The 19,395-nt window shown below is 37.2% G+C and overlaps 1 long non-coding RNA gene across 1 annotated transcript in view; it reads right to left on the minus strand.

Annotated features, from left to right (window-relative positions):
- Positions 1-15,956, minus strand: part of LOC139785539 (uncharacterized) — a 46,783-nt gene extending 30,827 nt beyond the window's left edge. Inside the window, exon 1 of the long non-coding RNA XR_011721982.1 lies at positions 15,539-15,956. This is a non-coding gene — a long non-coding RNA (uncharacterized lncRNA). The remainder of the gene's footprint in view (positions 1-15,538) is intronic.
- Between the last annotated feature and the right edge of the window lie 3,439 nt (positions 15,957-19,395).

Here is a 19,395-nt window from a genome sequence, read left to right on the forward strand (position 1 = left end):
TCGTCGTCGTCGTCGTCGTCGTCGTCGTCGTCGTCGTCGTCGTCGTCGTCGTCGTCGTCGTCGTCGTCGTCGTCGTCGTCGTCGTCGTCGTCGTCGTCGTCGTCGTCGTCGTCGTCGTCGTCGTCGTCGTCGTCGTCGTCGTCGTCGTCGTCGTCGTCGTCGTCGTCGTCGTCGTCGTCGTCGTCGTCGTCGTCGTCGTCGTCGTCGTCGTCGTCGTCGTCGTCGTCGTCGTCGTCGTCGTCGTCGTCGTCGTCGTCGTCGTCGTCGTCGTCGTCGTCGTCGTCGTCGTCGTCGTCGTCGTCGTCGTCGTCGTCGTCGTCGTCGTCGTCGTCGTCGTCGTCGTCGTCGTCGTCGTCGTCGTCGTCGTCGTCGTCGTCGTCGTCGTCGTCGTCGTCGTCGTCGTCGTCGTCGTCGTCGTCGTCGTCGTCGTCGTCGTCGTCGTCGTCGTCGTCGTCGTCGTCGTCGTCGTCGTCGTCGTCGTCGTCGTCGTCGTCGTCGTCGTCGTCGTCGTCGTCGTCGTCGTCGTCGTCGTCGTCGTCGTCGTCGTCGTCGTCGTCGTCGTCGTCGTCGTCGTCGTCGTCGTCGTCGTCGTCGTCGTCGTCGTCGTCGTCGTCGTCGTCGTCGTCGTCGTCGTCGTCTCGTCGTCGTCGTCGTCGTCGTCGTCGTCGTCGTCGTCGTCGTCGTCGTCGTCGTCGTCGTCGTCGTCGTCGTCGTCGTCGTCGTCGTCGTCGTCGTCGTCGTCGTCGTCGTCGTCGTCGTCGTCGTCGTCGTCGTCGTCGTCGTCGTCGTCGTCGTCGTCGTCGTCGTCGTCGTCGTCGTCGTCGTCGTCGTCGTCGTCGTCGTCGTCGTCGTCGTCGGTCGTCGTCGTCGTCGTCGTCGTCGTCGTCGTCGTCGTCGTCGTCGTCGTCGTCGTCGTCGTCGTCGTCGTCGTCGTCGTCGTCGTCGTCGTCGTCGTCGTCGTCGTCGTCGTCGTCGTCGTCGTCGTCGTCGTCGTCGTCGTCGTCGTCGTCGTCGTCGTCGTCGTCGTCGTCGTCGTCGTCGTCGTCGTCGTCGTCGTCGTCGTCGTCGTCGTCGTCGTCGTCGTCGTCGTCGTCGTCGTCGTCGTCGTCGTCGTCGTCGTCGTCGTCGTCGTCGTCGTCGTCGTCGTCGTCGTCGTCGTCGTCGTCGGTCGTCGTCGTCGTCGTCGTCGTCGTCGTCGTCGTCGTCGTCGTCGTCGTCGTCGTCGTCGTCGTCGTCGTCGTCGTCGTCGTCGTCGTCGTCGTCGTCGTCGTCGTCGTCGTCGTCGTCGTCGTCGTCGTCGGCGCGTCGAGGAATCGGCGCGAGGACGCCGTCGAGTCGGTAAAATGGTCGCGCTCCACCGCAAGCTTTTCTAACCCCCCTGTCGCTATTTATCGCTCCCCCGCGAGAAACGCGGTTTGGTTAGGTTGTTCGAGGGTCCGCGCTGATCCTATGACACCGGAACGCCGTCACGCGTGTTCCCCGTGGTTGCCCGCGTTGACAATATGACGTGCCGTTGGGGAGTTTACGATTTGGTTAACCTCTGTGTTCACGTGCCTAAATTGTTTTATGGAATAGGTAAAACAATTATTTTTTAATAATGTTTTACATAAAAATTTTAAATAAATTTTTATATTTTTCTCTTAAAAAACAATTATTAAAATGTATCCTATCATTTTTCCGGATTAGATGTACGTATATGTATTGAAAATGCAGTGTGACTAATTAGCCCCGGGGGGGGGGGGGGTGACGCTTAAACCCCGGCATTTTTGAGATTTCAATTTTTCCACCGTTGTCGTTTTTGCTCTATACCGGTTAAACAAAGCGACGTAGATAAAAATTTCCTATATAAATTTTGTAGCTAAAGGTTCACTCTTTACAGTGGTATACCACATTTAACTAATATTATTTATTTTCTTGTTAAAAATCGGCACCGAAAAAAAACTGACCTTTTAGCCCCGGTGTCCCCTACGTTTTTTGAACGTATATATCGTTTCATAACCGTAAAGAACCATTAAGAAACGTTTGAACAAAAATGTTTTTAAAACTATGATTTAAACCATGATTTAAGAAACGTATTTTTTACGTTTCTACAGTTAACAAAAATATTTGTTAAATTTTTCCTTTCAAAATTATAATTTGCCTTATCTATATATATAATAGCTTTAATAGTTTTTTTTTAAACATTTAAATTTATATTGCACTAATTATTGCACAAAATAAATTATTTTATCTACCCGGGAAAAAATATTCATATCTGACGGTATATGAACATATATAAATGAGATATGAACATATATGAACATATATAAATGAGATATAAACAGATATAAGTTTTATATGCCCATATATAAAGCATATATAATCATATATGGTTATCTATCGCCATATATGATCAGATCGTACATTATACATGACACAAGATCTGATCATATAAGTTCATATATGGTCAGACATATTATTATGTGTAGCCAGATGTGACACTACCCGGGAAAAAAAACCTCTTATTTATTTATATATTATAGTTTATATTAGTTTATATTAGTAGATAAATGATTATATATGATCATATAAGAAATGGAAAATATAATCTTAAACAATATTATATGGCCATATATGAGAGTATATGATTATATATGATATATGATCAGATCAGAATATTGCATCTCAAAGTATCCGATAGATGGCATTCGATGTGATCTGTTTCTCGTATTTAAAATTTGACAAACAGTGTTATAAGAACGGCATCAAAAAGACACGACACTGTCTCGCACTATTCTCGCGCGACGCTGTCTCGGAGCGACACAATTTTTGTATCAGTTATATCGTGAAGTCCACTCTTATAATAAAGTGGTATATGATCATACATGGACATATATGTTAAAATGCATACGTATCAGATCATACCTGATGAAATACGGATGTGTCAGTTCGTACCTGATCATACCTGATCAGATATTAACATATACAATAATACCAGATCATATATCCTCAGATCTGGCCAATTTCCATATCTGACCATACATGACCAATTGGATATGATCATATATGATCAGATATGAATATTTTTTCCCGGATATGCACATATATCCACTTATTTACTTAAATTAATTTTGTCCTACCGGTCTTAATTTATTTGTCATCGGACAAATCTGAGCTTAGACAACTTCCAACAGTTGCAAAATAAACGTTCTGCTGAACGTGCCTATTGAAAGAACGTTTATATGTTTGTTTTATTTTGAAGAACTTCCTGAACTGGTGCATATCAGTAGGGAAGATCGGGGCTCGTTGGCACAGATTTCACAATTTCGGCATTTGATTTAAAAAAAAATAATTATCATGATTAAACAATACTAATATGATAGAGAGAATCTTTCTCTACATTTTCATAGCAGGAACGATCCTTTATACTGTATAGTTTCTTTGCAATAAATGAAATACGAACATGCTGCATTGTAGCCAGCTTGCCCCGATAGTAGAGTAAGTTGGCTATACGACAAAAGTCTATGTTAAATTAATGAAAACGTAATAGAAATACAAAACGCTTAGCAGATGTACTTCTTGATAAAGATTGTATATCTTTTAAAGTTATTTTGTAATGATCGAATAGCAAAATGCTGTTGCAAAAAAACAATTGTAAACTATTTTAGATGTAGCTTTCTTCGATATAAAAATATTAAATATAAATATATATCTAGCTTCTATCAGCATTGTAGGTAGCAAATAACATATTCACACACGTTTCACGCTCGCGACAATAGCAAGTCAAGCTAAACGTATCTTAATATGAGTCAACATATCCCATCTTTACATACGTTTGATTTCAGTCATTTTATTACAATAAATTAGGGGAGACCGGGGCTAAACCGCCAGTTTTTTTTCGGTGCCGATTTTTAACAACAAAATAAATAATTTTAGTTAAATGTGGTATACCACTGTAAAGAGTAAACCTTTAGCTACAAAATTTATATAGGAAATTTTTATCTATGTTGCTTTGTTTAACCGGTATAGAGCAAAAATGACAACGGTGGAAAAATTGAAATCTCAAAAATGCCGGGGTTGAACCGTCACCCCCCGGGGGCTAATCCGTCACAGTGCATTTTCAATACATATACATACATCTAATCCTGAAAAATAATAGGGGAACACGCGTGACGGCGTTCCGGTGCCATAGGATCAGCGCGGGCCCTCGAGCAACCTAACCAAGCCGCGTTTCTCGCAGGGGAGCGATAAATAGCAACGTTAGAAAAGCTCGCGGTGGAGCGCGACCATTTTACCGACTCGACGGCGTCCTCGCACCGATTCCTCGACGCGCCGACGACGACGGCCACGACCACCACCACCACACCCACGACGACGACGACGACGACGACGACGACGACGACGACGACGACGACGATGACCACCACCGACACCACCACCACTACAACGGCGGCGACAATGACGCCGAGACGATGCGGCGAACGCTGGACGATGCGGTCGCACGCGCGACTGTCACTGACACAACGACCAACAACGACGATCTACCGCGCGCGCATCATGTCAACTCTCGCGCGGAAATCGCGGGATCTCAGAGCCGTACCGTGCCTCGTCCGGCCTCGCCGTACCTCGCCGACGTGCCGTGAGCGCGAGCGATCTCGAAAACAACGGTCCGCCATCTTTTCGGTCGGCCAAAACACCCGTTTTGCGACGATACGTGCGTACCATTTCCCTCCTATACAAACTGACGCACGTGCAAGGGAAGACAGAATCACGCTCGAGGGAAACCTGACCTGAAATCGCCGTGAGCTGAAGTCGTGCGCCCGGCGCGCCACAGTGACGAGACTGGCGGACCAGCCCCGGGTGCTTACTGGCGGATAAGCCCCAAACATAAGTTTCAGGTTTGATCGCCCACGAAATATTAGACATCAACGATAATGAAAAAACTACACTGGATTCGTGTTCAGCATGCATTACTCTTTATAATCACGTACCTCGAAAATTGGAGACTAAATATTATTGCAGATATTACAATATTTCCACGCGCAGAAAATTTCACTTTTACCTTCCGAAAACACGTTTGCCCTCGTAAAAATTATAACACGGCAGGTAACCTGCCGAAACTCCGTTGGTCACAGGGGTACCATAAGCAGCGTTTACAATGTTAATAGCGAGTTCGCACAATATACACAGGTTCCGAGATATTTGATTTGGCGGTTCAACCCCGTTGGCGGTTTAGCCCCGGTCTCCCCTACTGTTGTTACTCAAAATAACATAGTTGAATACAGTAACAGAAACTTTTCTTTTAACTAACAATAATACGTCACTTTGATTTATTTTTCAAGCTGAAGAACATTAATACGATATTTTGAAACGCTCGATTTACTTGCCACCTCTTGAATCAGAGTTTTCTCTTTTTTTATTGTAATACTTGTTTGACTTATGGGAAAAGTACCTATGTTATAAAAGAGATATTTTGGGTCTGTTTTCTATTGCTGAACTGGCTGCATTGGAACTCCTTCCAATGTGGAGTAAGAAAGATAAACTCTGAACTAGCGCAGCCATTTCAGCAATAGAAAACAGACCCTTTGTGATAACTTTTCCATTCTATCTTTCCATAAATACATAAATGGAACGCATTGTCAATTTGCCTCTTGTGCCAACGAGCCCCGATCTTCCCTAAGTTAGAGTGAGACAAGTATATTTTGTTTTACTTTAACTTATTGCACGAATGTGTACCAGTTCAGGAATTTCTTCGAAAAAGAATAGACACCATAGATGGTATAATAGATGTATAAAGCTTCTAGAACATTCTCACGTATGTCTTAAAGACGTCATGAACACGTTCAAAAGACGTAAAAAGTAGGAATTTTAAAATTACTTTATTATTAAAAGAACGTTTTTATAATAGTTTCTATAATAGTTTCTTAAACGTTATTTTATCGGAAAAATAACGTTTCATCGAACGTTTTTCGAATAGACATTTTTACACATGAGAAACGTTTCTAGAAACCAGTTATAACACGTGTCGGAAAAACGCTTATAAAACATTTTTTAAACGTGTATGCGCTACCTGGGAAGTTACTACAGAAGTAACTCTCGTATAAACATAGTAATTAATTGTTTCATACCATAATTAAGGTTATTCGATCTTGATTGTGGAAACTGCATATATATATATTTTAATAGGTTAAAAGGATCTAACTCTTATATATATCATTATAATGATATAAAGCCAATGGCACACGATTTTTAGATGTAAAAAAAGAAAAAGGATTACCTTTGATATAAATAACGTATAATTTTCGACGTGATCGACGTGAGATCCCGGCCTGCTCGGCCATAGAAGGAAACAGAAAGAGATCGGGATCGTAATTACATGCAGATGGCGTTGGCATAGAGAGAGCGAGTACAAATAAGGATAGCATATGGATATACAAACTTGTCCATTTTGGGATATTCCTAGTGTTCACAAATGTATATCCTATGGATATCTTTATAAGATCCATGGACGTCCCGACAAGAAATGGACATAAAACGGACATCCATAGGATATCCTATGCTGTCTGAGATAGCTGATAAATTTAATATATATTATGTAAAAAGTATTAGTAACTGTTTAGAATATCGATAAATAGAGTAAGGACAGACAGAGCTAACCTGGTAAAACAGAATTAAGAGCGAAATCAATAACTCAGTTCGTATTGTTATCGACCTCCCGTAAACGCACTATCGATCAAACAGTGTTGCTACTGTTACCATAAGTCTACTAGTACGATGAAAGCGCGTTGGCGCTTTTCAATATTCCGGCGCGACGCATCTTCCTGCGCGACGCAGGCGCGTCGGCGCTCCTTGATATTACTGCGCGTGCAACGACGAGCGGATCGTCACTCTCTGCCGGTCGCTCAACCAGTGAGCATGTTTTGGAATGCGTAGATACGCACGTAATATTTGAGAAGATTCGAAAAGCGATTGATCTAACTGAAGACTGTCGAAGGCGCCGTCAATTATCCTTGATAGTTGGCAATGTATAAAGGGACCCAGGACCATTTCCTGATTATTCTGCTACTGAGAACGGCTATACTATTACCAGAGAGAAGGATGAGAGGCGCAATGACGGCGATTTTCTAGGGACGCTTTTGCTAGGCCGTACAGTAGCGCCACACATCCACTTTCAGGAATTGGAACTACGAGTCACATCCACTTTTCGATACTGTCGATGAATTTGGTTCATGTCCATGCTATGTATACATCCACTTTTCGATATTGTCGGTCTTTGGTGGTTCGTGTCCGAACTACCCAGCTGGAGGGGATATGCTGCCGCCGCGGCGGCACGCGCCGGCTATGCGACGTTGCCACGATGCCACTCTCATTTCGGGTATCGTGTCTCGTGCTGTCTCGTGCCTCGCCGACTGCCAAGTCGACCATGCGCTACCCAGATAGCCAAACCTGAGCAGCAGATTCCAAGCAGAGTCTGCATTACATTTTTGGTATCAGAAAGGCAACAAATTGCACGCGGAAACTGCTCTATCAGACGATGTTGTCAAACTGTAGCCAGAAATGCGACAGAGCCTGCTGACCGGCAATGTGAGCAGATTGGCAGCAGAAACCGCGCAGAGCCTGCACACATACTTGGCAGCAGATTGACAACAAAGATCGAGCAAAGCCTGCGCGCATGACTTGAGAGAACTTATAAATATTTATTTAATCATATTTACAATTTTTATCTATACTAATATATAAAATCCTTACGGGTGGTGTATGTTTGAACATTAATAACTTAAAAACTATTGCACCGAATTTTTACCACAAGTATATGAAATAGGGGTAGAATTTTCCGGGGAGTGCTATAGGGTGTGTAGTTTTTCGTTATCTATTTTCTGGAAACCGATTTCTTTAATTTTTTTAATATTTAAAAAATAAAGAATTAAAGAAATCGGTTTCCAGAAAATAGATAACGAAAAACTACACACCCTATAGCACTCCCCGGAAAATTCTACCCCTATTTCATATACTTGTTGTAAAAATTCGGTCCAATAGTTTTTAAGTTAAAAACGTTCAAACATACATCACCCGAAATGTATGTTTGAACGTTTTTAACTTAAAAACTATTGGATCGAATTTTTGCCACAAGTATATGAAATAGGGGTAGAATTTTCCGGAGAGTGCTATAGAGTGTGTAGTTTTGACGTAGAACTACGTCTTTCCCAGAGGGGGAGTTATTAAATAAATAAATAAATAAATAAATAAAGGAATAAAGGAATAAAGGAATAAAGGAATAAATAAAGGAATAAATAAAGGAATAAATAAAGGAATAAAGAAATAAAGGAATAAAGGAATAAAGAAATAAATTTTAAATTTTATCTTTGATTTTCAATACCGATTTATGCCTAAATAGAAGGAAAAGTATTAAAGGAAAATTTTGTTAGCATTAAAAAAAGGTTGGTATTGAATTTGGCGAAGATCGTTGAAGGGGTAACCGATTTTTACTTTAAAAGTGTACAAGTTTTCTAATACCATTATATTCTTCAGTTTTTTCTACTCTTATTTCATATATAATATTAGATGATTGCATAAGTTCGTGCCCGATTTTCATACAAAATTATCTTTAAATCGGATTTAATATAAGAAAATGATCACATCCATCAAATTTGTTTTAAATTTTATCTTTGATTTTCAATTTAAAAAATACAAATTAAGTTGCTATTTTCACATATTTATTATATGTCAATTTAAAAAACGGTGGTGTTCAAAACTGAATATTTTTAAAGTAATTTATTTAGAGCCATTTTTACTAATATGGATATGGAAGATTTGCGTCCTCACTCTGATGAACGGAATGAATTTCTTAGAAGTAAATTAAATTAAATTTATTTATTTTATTTCTAAATAAATTTAAATAAAAGGTTTCGATTTTTTTATGTAATACAAATATTGTTTAACCATAAATTTTAAAGCTGTATAATGGTATAGTGTACTGTATATAGTACAGTATAATGTACTATATATAATGTATAATGTATCTATGTATAATTTATTTATTTATTTCTCTGTTTTGACGTAGAACTACGTCTTTGTCGACAGTAAGGGGGGGTAAATTCAGGCACAGATGCAACGTTTTCTTGCAACGTTTTCTTGCAACGTTTTTCTTGCAACGTTTTTTCTCGAAAAATATTAAAGGAAAATATACTTTATTATATAGTTTTTGAAAGCTCTTAATGTAAGCTAAATGTTTTCGCAATTTAATAAATAAATAAATGAATGAATAAATGGATGAATGGATTTAATAAATAAATAAATAAATGAATTAATAAATGGGTGAATGGATGAATGGATGAATGGGTGAATGGATTTAATAAATAAATAAATAAATGAATAAATAAATGAATAAATGAATGGATGAATAAATAAATGAATGAATGGATGAATGGATGAATGGATGAATGGATGAATGGATGAATGGATAAATGGATGAATGGATGAATGGATAAATGGATTAATGGATGAATGGATGAATGGATAAATGGATTAATGGATGAATGGATGAATGAATGAATGAATAAATGAATGGATGAATGGATGAATGGATGAATGGATGAATGGATGAATGGATGAATGGGTGAATGGATGAATGGATTTAATAAATAAATAAATGAATGGATGAATGGATGAATGGATGAATGGATGAATGGATAAATGGATGAATGGATAAATGGATAAATGGATTAATGGATGAATGGATGAATGAATAAATGAATAAATGAATGGATGAATGGATGAATGGATGAATGGATGAATGGGTGAATGGATGAATGGGTGAATGGATGAATGGATTTAATAAATAAATGAATGAATGGATTAATGGATTAATGGATTTAATAAATAAATAAATGTATGAATGAATAAATGAATGGATGAATGGATGAATGGGTGAATGGATGAATGGATTTAATAAATAAATGAATGAATGGATTAATGGATGAATGGGTGAATAGATGAATGGGTGAATGGATGAATTGATTTAATAAATAAATGAATGAATGAATCGATGAATGGATGAATGGGTGAATGGATTTAATAAATAAATAAATGAATAAATAAATGGATGAATGGATGAATGGATGAATGGGTAAATGGATGAATGGGTAAATGGATGAATGGGTAAATGGATGAATGGGTGAATGGATGAATGGATGAATGGATTTAATAAATAAATAAATGAATGAATGAATGGGTGATTCTAATATCGGAAAGCTTTGAATTAATTCTCGAAAAGTATTAAAGAAAAATATACTTTATTATATAGTTTTGAAAAGCTTTTGATGTAAGCTAAATGTTTTTGGGGTTAATTTTTCGATACCGATTTTTTAAACCTTCTTGAAAAGTATTAAAGAAAAATATACTTTATTATATAGTTTTTGAAAGCTCTCGATGTAAGTTAAATGTTTTTGCAATTTAATAAATAAATAAATGAATAAATGAATGGATGAATCTCGCACAATTAACGTTTCTTTTTTGCACGATGTCGGACACAGACTTGATGTTGAATGCCTCTTCCATATATGTTCTATTCTAATAGACGTAGTTCTACGTGTTGATTGCGGCACAGTTGTTACTGTGCTTGTTGTTTTTTTAAATTTAGTTATGGATGATGGAATGGATGAAGTTTTATTGAATGCTATGTTAGCATATGAAAGGGAGCAAGCAGAAAATGTTAAACGGAAGACTAGGGAAAAGAGCCCTGAAAAGCGTTTACGGTAAAAAATTTTAAAGATGTATATTTGTTGTCTTTTAAAAAATATTGTTAAAAAAAATTATTTTTTGTATAGGAAGCGAAAGTGTAACGAAAAAGATGAGGAAAAATATAAGAATGTATAAAATTTACTGCAGAAAAAAGAATAAAAAAATAACTTGAATGTTAAAATGCTTTATATATAAAAAAATATTTATTAATTTAAAATTGAATAAATAAAATTTTATTTTAAAAATATCTCTTTTTAAATGATTTGGTATTCAAGATCTCGAATATATCGTATTCATGTATTCACTTATTATAAATGGTGATTGGTATATCGTTCGCCTGTCTTATGTGTGGCATGCTTCATATGTATGTGTCAACTTGCGAGGTTCGTTTCGCAAATGACTAAAAACTTACATAATTATTAAAAGTAAGGTATTGCAGTTTTCTTGCAATAACCTGCAGTTAAAACGAGAGAAAAAGACAGAGAGAGAGAGAGAGAGAGAGAGAGAGAGAGAGAGAGAGAGAGAGAGAGAGAGAGAGAGAGAGAGAGAGAGAGAGAGAGAGAGAGAGAGAGAGAGAGAGAGAGAGAGAGAGAGAGAGAAAGAGAGAGAAAGAGAGAGAAAGAGAAAACAGAAGTGTGGCAAAGGAAAAAGGTAAGAATGTTAGGAAAAGGTAAGGATGTATTTTAAATATCAGTCTCTGTTTACCGCTTATATTATAAACATCTAAAATTACATCAATTTAAAATGACCAAGAATGCTTGGTGGAAACGCGGTGACGATTCGTCACGACAATTATAATTAAAACTAGCTGGTTACCCGGGCTTTGCCCCGGAGGACATATGTAATAAAACACGCAAATAGTCTCTCTTTCGCTCTCTCTCTCTCTCTCTCTCTCTCTCTCTCTCTCTCTCTCTCTCTCTCCCTCCCTCCCAGTTTTTGGTATAGGGCTTCTAGTGCTTTCTTCGTTTTTATAGTTTGAAGATTGCGACGCGCTCCAGTTCTTAGTTTTATATGCACTGTTTAGTTTGCTTAGTATTACTTGCTTCTTATCATATTCTATTTTCATTATACTTATTAAGTTGCGTTAGTTCTTAATTTTATAGTGTATATATTATTGAAATTGGTCATATTTTGTTGCGTCATACTCAACATCCTATCAATTGTTTGTATGCTGGATCATTGGTTGCTTGCCTTATGAGAGAGAGCATGCTCATGCTTTGTAATTACAGTACTGTATTTCTATCAAACTCACATCAACTTTTGTCTTTATTATTTCGCTCTTGCTTACATCATGTGTATCTTTGTATTATGCCTTGTAATTACAGTACTGTACTTCTATCAAACTCACATCGACTTCTGTCTTTAACATCTTGTAACTGCTATATTGTTATAACTGCTATAGTATGTAATTACCATATTATTGTAACTGCTATATTACTTTTTTGCCCTTTAGCCTTGCTTGGGCATAATAAATCTCTCTCTCTCTCTCTCTCTCTCTCTCTCTCTCTCTCTCTCTCTCTCTCTCTCTCTCTCTCTCTCTCTCTCTCTCTCTCTCTCTCTCTCTCTCTCTCTCTCTCTCTCTCTCTCTCTCTCTCTCTCTCTCTCTCTCTCTCTCTCTCCCTCTCTCTCTCCTCTCCTCTCTCTCTCTCCTCTCTCTCTCTCTCTCTCTCTCTCCTCTCCTCTCTCTCTCTCCCTCTCTCCTCTCTCCCTCTCTCTCTCTCTCTCTCTCTCTCTCTCTCTCTCTCTCTCTTACGTATTATTATTACGTAAAATATTATTATATGTATATACCATTTGCTTTAATTTCTTATTTACAGAAAAATTAGGAGAATTGCAGGTGACAACTCGTCGAGATCTGACGACTTTAAAGGCAGGAATAGAAAGCCTTTAACAAGATTAAGATATAGTTGGATTATACAAAATCGTGCTCTTGTGAACGCGTGGGACAGATTAGACGATGGCCTCTCTATAGAAGATTTTTTGTCATTGACAAGTTCATTACTATAAAAAATTATTAGATAATAACAAACAATTTAAATAAATAATTTGTATAAACTGTTTACTAAAATGTTTTTGCTTCAATAAATTTTTAAAATAAAATAAAGATATGCGTTCCGTATTTACTTCTGTACATTTTTTAATATTTCTTAAATATTCTATATAGGGGAGACCGGGGCTATCTGTCTACGGGGGCTATGTGCATGTCCACAGCACTGCTATCTCAAGTTTTAAAAGACAGATGTCTCTACCATTGTAACAAAGTAATTGAAAAATGTCCTACGTAAGATATTTAAATGTTGTTTGTTTTCTTGCGATGCCTTTTGCAGACGCTATATACGTTAAATGAAATAGGTCAGTCATATTACACATCGAATTGTCCAATTAATCTTCCCAGGTTGCAACCACCATGAATCGCTTTGATTTGAGGTGCTATAAGTGGGATTTATTTTGCTTCGCAAATTATCACGGAATAAAAAGTTATTAACAATATTATCAACAAAAAACGCGATTTTTTTAATTTTTTCTCAAATATCTCGAAAACTAAGCAAAATAGGGTAACTATATAACTATACGTACCTTTTTTGTATAGAGCGTAAAATTATCTACAATAATGATCTGAACAACATTGATCGTCAAGTCAGTCGTTTAGCTTGCACGCGCCGTCAAAGTCCGAGACTCGGATCCCAAAAACCCTCAATTTCATCGTTTTCTTGATGTTGCGCCGGTGATTTTTTTCCGTCATTTAAAATAGAATTAAAAATCACCAAAAAATCACACATCATCTGAGAACTACAAAGAATACTTTTCATGGTGCAACCAATTTTTTAGACCCTTTTTCTTTAGTTTGTAGCTATGTAAGCAAAAAATTTTGATTTTCTTGAATAGTTTTAGTTTTTCGCCGTTTTCAGGCCTTAGAATTTATTTGAGACGAATTTTATCGTATGCATCTTGTTGTGGACGAAATTTGCAACAAAAAAGGACCCTTGTTTTTTTTTCGTACGATGAACGCTGATTTTTTTATTGACGCGCAAAGTTATCCAATATTGCGCAGTCAGATAACGCTTAACTTTGCGCGTCAATAAAAAAATCAACGTTCGTCGTACGAAAAAAATACAAGGGTCCTTTTTTGTTGCAAATTTTGTCCACGACAAGATGCATATGATAAAATTCGTCTCAAATGAATTCTAAGGCCTGAAAATAGCGAAAAACTAAGACTAATCCAAAAAAATCAAAATTTTTTGCTTACATAGAGCTACAAACTAAAGAAAAAGGTTCTAAAAAATTGGTTGCACCATGAAAAGTATTCTTTGTAGTTCTCAGATGATGTGATTGTAGTTCTGAGGTGATTTTTTTATGATTTTTAATTCCATTTTAAATGACGGAAAAAAATCACCGGCGCAACATCAAGAAAACGATGAAATTGAGGGTTTTTGGGATCCGAGTCTCGGACTTTGACGGCGCGTGCAAACTAAACGACTGACTTGACGATCAATGTTGTTCAGATCATTATTGTAGATAATAATTTTACGCTCTATACAAAAAAGGTACGTATAGTTAGTTACCCTATTTTGCTTAGTTTTCGAGATATTTGAGAAAAAATTTAAAAAATCGCGTTTTTTGTTGATAATATTGTTAATAACTTTTTATTCCGCGTTAATTTTGCGAAGCAAAATAAATTCCACTATAACACCTCAAATCAAAGCGATTCATGGTGGTTGCAACCTGGGAAGATTAATTGGACGATTCGATGTCTAATGACTGGCCTAAAAAGCGAAAAGAATTATTAACATTTTTCGACGTTCGAAAAATTTGCTGTGCGACAGTAGTTTAACTCAAATTAAAGTAAGCAATTCATAAAATTATCAATTAATATATATAATAGTTATCAGGTGTGAGAAACGTCAAATCTTAATTCCGCATTATCTAAAATTGGCAACATGTTAAAAACTGAAAAACGTGGTCGGGGCTATCTGTCCTATTTTTGATGGAGCAATGTGTCCACACTTCAATGACGAATTGTTCTTTTATAAATAGATAATGGTGAGTAACTACAAAAGAAAGACTTTCCTTAAGACGGATAAGGTAGACATATCCAGTAAAATTATATTTAGAGCGATTAAAAGAATAAAAATGAGCGAGAATCTTTTCAACAGCGTTAGACTTTGGAATAAATGTTCGGGCTCTCACTCGCTACTGTAAAAAAGTGACCTATGAGCAACTACTTGATTCTGCGATTCAATAATTGTCACCAAATTTTTATTATAAAAATACACGTCAAGTTAAATATATGAGTTTGTCTTAAATTATTGAGTATTTTCTATTTCAAACGCTGCCGAAGATAAAGTAAAGGCTCCAAATAAAAAAAAGATTAAAGAATTAAGGGGACAAAAGAAACTCATCACATTGATTTTGCAACGGACTCAAAATCAGTTTGATGCCACCGTATATAAAGAAAAGTCAGCTCTACGCAGGAAACTTGTCAAAAAATCTACACAAAGTGCCTGCTACTTCTCTGACTCCAACGAGTAGGCAGTTTTTTCAGTATTATATATTAATAATAAATAATATTATAAATAAGTATAACAATTAATATAAATAATGTGTTTTTTATTATGTGGACAGATAGCCCCTCGAATGTGGACAGATAGCCCCGCATATGGGGCTATCTGTCTACGCTTGACTTGTCCACTTAAAAAATTCGCCTCTTTAAAATTGTTGGCGAATTTTATGGTTTCCGGGCGTAACTCCGGTTCGCCAATTGGCGTAAGATGCCGGGTCGACCCCGACAGGGATCCGACGTGCGGTTAAAATAAGACACCTGATTTTGGAGGAATGCACAAGTATCGTTTAATAGTCAGTTTAGTACAAATGATGGTTGACGCACTCTCATTTGAAGACGACACTCGGCGCGCACGTGATTCGATGAGCGCTGGTCACGTGACACGAACGTGTTCGTCGAGCGCGGAGGCGATGGCAATTAAGACGCGCAATGTAGCTTGCACTTGATGAACGCACTTGAGGCGTTATACAGCAGTCGCACTTGTTCGTAACACAAGACGCGAGAATGTTCACAAATCGTCGAATCAATCACGATGATCGAGCGCACAATGGCGAGGCACGCAGGGTGACTTATACGCGAATGTTCACTGCTCGCGGAGACGAGAGCGAATTGCAGCACGCACGAACGGCGCGATAATTAGCGGTGCTCTGACAGAGCAGTAAACTCGGATGCACGACGGTATATTTGAGACCGCGTGAACCAGGAGTAAACGTTAACGGAAGCACGGCGGTATACGACCTCGTAAACCGGAGTACTTTTGGCTACTGAACGCGAACTCTCGTGTTTCGGGAGCTTTCCTTTGCGCGACGCGTATCGACCAATCACCTGCGTTTCCGGGATCATGCGATCACGGCATGACAGGATCGATACGCGTCGCGAGAGACTTCGCGGTAAGGGTTGACGGGGGGAGCGGCGCGAAATCCCTTCATTCGGAGGGCGACTGACGGATGGCGTTACCGGTACGGTATTGATCCGCGATCGCGAGAAAATTACGGAACAAAAATGTTAAACGATCAATGATTCTAATTATGTTTTTTTTTTTAATAGCTAGGTTGAAAGGTTATACCATTAATATTTTAGTCAAATATCTTTATTAGTTTTTTAGTAAACTCGAAAAAAAGTGTAAAGTGTGGACACATAGACCCGGTCTCTCCTATATGATAAATAATATATAACAGCGTAAAACATATACCTTTTATGTATATGTGTATATATATATTAGGGTGGTCCTTATTTTTCGACTTTTAAATTTATTCTGCGGCACCCCCCAGAATGTTTCCAATTCGCAGAAAAATAATCCCTGCCAAAGCTCAGCTCGATCGGATAACGGAAACCCGTGCCCCCGGATTTTTAAACATTTGAGTTCTCTTGTATTAAACTGTTTATTCCATCAACATTGGTTTTTAAAGCGTATTTTCCACAAAAATCGGCCTAAAGCACTTTTCTTTTTTTAACATGTGTGTCTTGCTTTTCTGCATCGTTTAAGACCTTATACGTCTCATTTAAACAATTAGGTAAATTGTTAATAACTAAAAAATAAAATAAATAGTTATTGCATTTAATGCTTGATCAGCTGGAAAAAATTATGTATGGGCTATAAAAGTTATAATAGTATGTTTAGAGCTAAAAGAAGAACAAAAATTAAAAGATTTCATGTCTTTATTAAAAACAATCAATTTTTTGTGGCTAACGTTACCTAATAATATTTATTGCAATAATAAGGTTTTCTTTGTCGAATCAGGGAAGCGGCGGCGCCCTGGTGGAAATAATTTTACAACAATTTACGTATTTCTATGAAAAATTACAATCTTCTACAACAAATCACAAATTTCTACAAATTTGTGAAAATTGTAAAAATTCATGGTGAATTGTAGTAAATTGTAGTAAATTGTAGTAAGTTGTAAAAAGTAATAGAAAATTGTAACAACTTTTTTACGAACATTTTTATGAGACGTAGTAAATCGTAGAAGTTGTAGATTATTGTAAAAATCATAACTATTTATAACTATCTACAACATTCTGCGAATATTTTTTATGAGAACGTAGTAAATTGTAGAAGTTGTAGATTATTGTAAAAATCACAACTATTTACAACTTTCTACAACGTTCTAACAAAATTTTTTATAAAAATTTTAGTAATTAGTAGAAGTTGCAAATTATTGTAAAAATTACAACTATTTACAACTTTCTACAATATTCTAAAAATATTTTTATGATTAAATGTAAGATATAAACAAAGTATACTTGTCCCACTCTAACTTATACTGCATCAGTGTGCACTAGTTTAGCAGTGCAGGAATAGAAACAGATCTTATTGAAAGTGTAGATTTCAGCATAGCCTGATGTAAAAATGTCGAACATGTCGCATATTTAGTATGTTTATCCAGTGAGAAGGTTGATGTCGAATCGACGTCAATTCAACGTCGATTCACCGGAAACTCATTGACATCGAAATTAACATAAAAATCAGCTGATTTCAATCAAATTGTTTTGGCATCAAGAGTTGCTTCTTTCTAAGTTACCTGTGTTCAAAACTCTAAAAATTTTGTCTAAAATTAAGAGACTAATGGCCGGTATTCATAGTCGGATCTTATTTCAAGACCGTCTTAAGTTATGTCTTAAGACGCTAAAGCCCCTTACACAATGTCAGGCAACAGGCAATAGGAACAGGGAATAGAAATCAGAAATCATGTATAAATACATGTATAAATACAGAATAAACAGTGACACAGGCAATAGACACAGAGTTTCCGTCACGTTGGAAATTCTGTGCCTATTGCCTGTTTGCCAACCAATCATAGTATTCGAATTTTTTAGGTTGTAATTAACGATTTTTTTTGTTATTTCCTGTTCCTATTGCTGTTGCCTGGCATTGTGCAAGAGGCTTAATACGGCTATGCGATTGGTTCATGACATTTTAAGATTCAACTTAAGACGGACTTGAATATAAGAACCGACTATGAATATCGGCCTGTCACCATATGAGAGTATGCATAGTCATCGGTTCGATATCGATATCGAATCGATGACTATCTGCATACTATATGGTGATAGTCTCTTAATTTTAGACAAATTTTTAGAGTTTTGAACACAAGTAACTTAGAAAGAAGCAACTTAATGCCAAAACAATTTGATTAAAATCGGCTAATTTTCAATGTCAAATTCGATGTCGATAGTCATCGATTCGATATCGAATAGATGACCGACATCAATTTTGTAAGAAATATATATATATATATATAATGAGCCGACCCTATTAAGAGCTGACACCTTCCGTACATCTGCTAACAATAAGTGTAACATACAGGGTGGGAGAAAAGTATGGAAACCCTGAAAAATCTCGAAAACTATAAGTTTTACAGAAAAATGTTTCAGACAAAAAAGTTGTTTGGTTTCGAGGGGGCCATAGATGGTACCATTGGTTTGACTTGGATGGTCGTTAAAGCTCACGTAAACGACACCTGTAATTTATTAAATGGAAACCCCTATTTTTCAATGCAATTTCTTAAGCTAATCTCGAGAGCTTTTCAAAACCCATAATAAAGTTTTTTTTCATTAAGAACTTTTGGAATTATGAGGCTTGAAAGTTCTAGTATTTTGACATAAATACAAATATCTTGTAAAACATTAAGTTTTCGGTAATGTACCTTAATACTTTTATGCACAGAATAATGAGGAGACGAATCAATTGGTATGAAAAAACGACATATTGCTTTAAGAAAAAGTATGCAGATGCGTGTTGCAAATTACATATTTTTATTACAGGAACTGTGCCTTTTTTCATACCAATTGATTCGTCTCATATTCTGTGCATAAAAGTATTAAGGTAACATTACCGAAAACTTAATGTTTTACAAGATATTTTGTATTTTATGTCAAAATACTAGAACTTTCAAGCCTCAAATTTCAAAAGTTCTTAATGAAAAAAATACTTTATTATAGTGTTTTGAAAAGCTCTCGAGATTAGCTACAAGAATATGCATTGAAAAATAGGGGTTTCCATTTAAGAAATTAAAGGTGTCGTTACGTGAGCTTAAACGACCATCCAAGTCAAAACAATAATACCATCTATGGCCGAGCCTCGAAACCAAAAAACTTTTGTCTGAACATTTTTC

The sequence above is a fragment of the Temnothorax nylanderi genome, unplaced genomic scaffold (assembly GCF_030848795.1).
Source record: "Temnothorax nylanderi isolate EJ_2023f unplaced genomic scaffold, tnyl_v1.0 TNYL_tig0824_pilon, whole genome shotgun sequence".
NCBI lineage: Eukaryota > Metazoa > Arthropoda > Insecta > Hymenoptera > Formicidae > Temnothorax > Temnothorax nylanderi.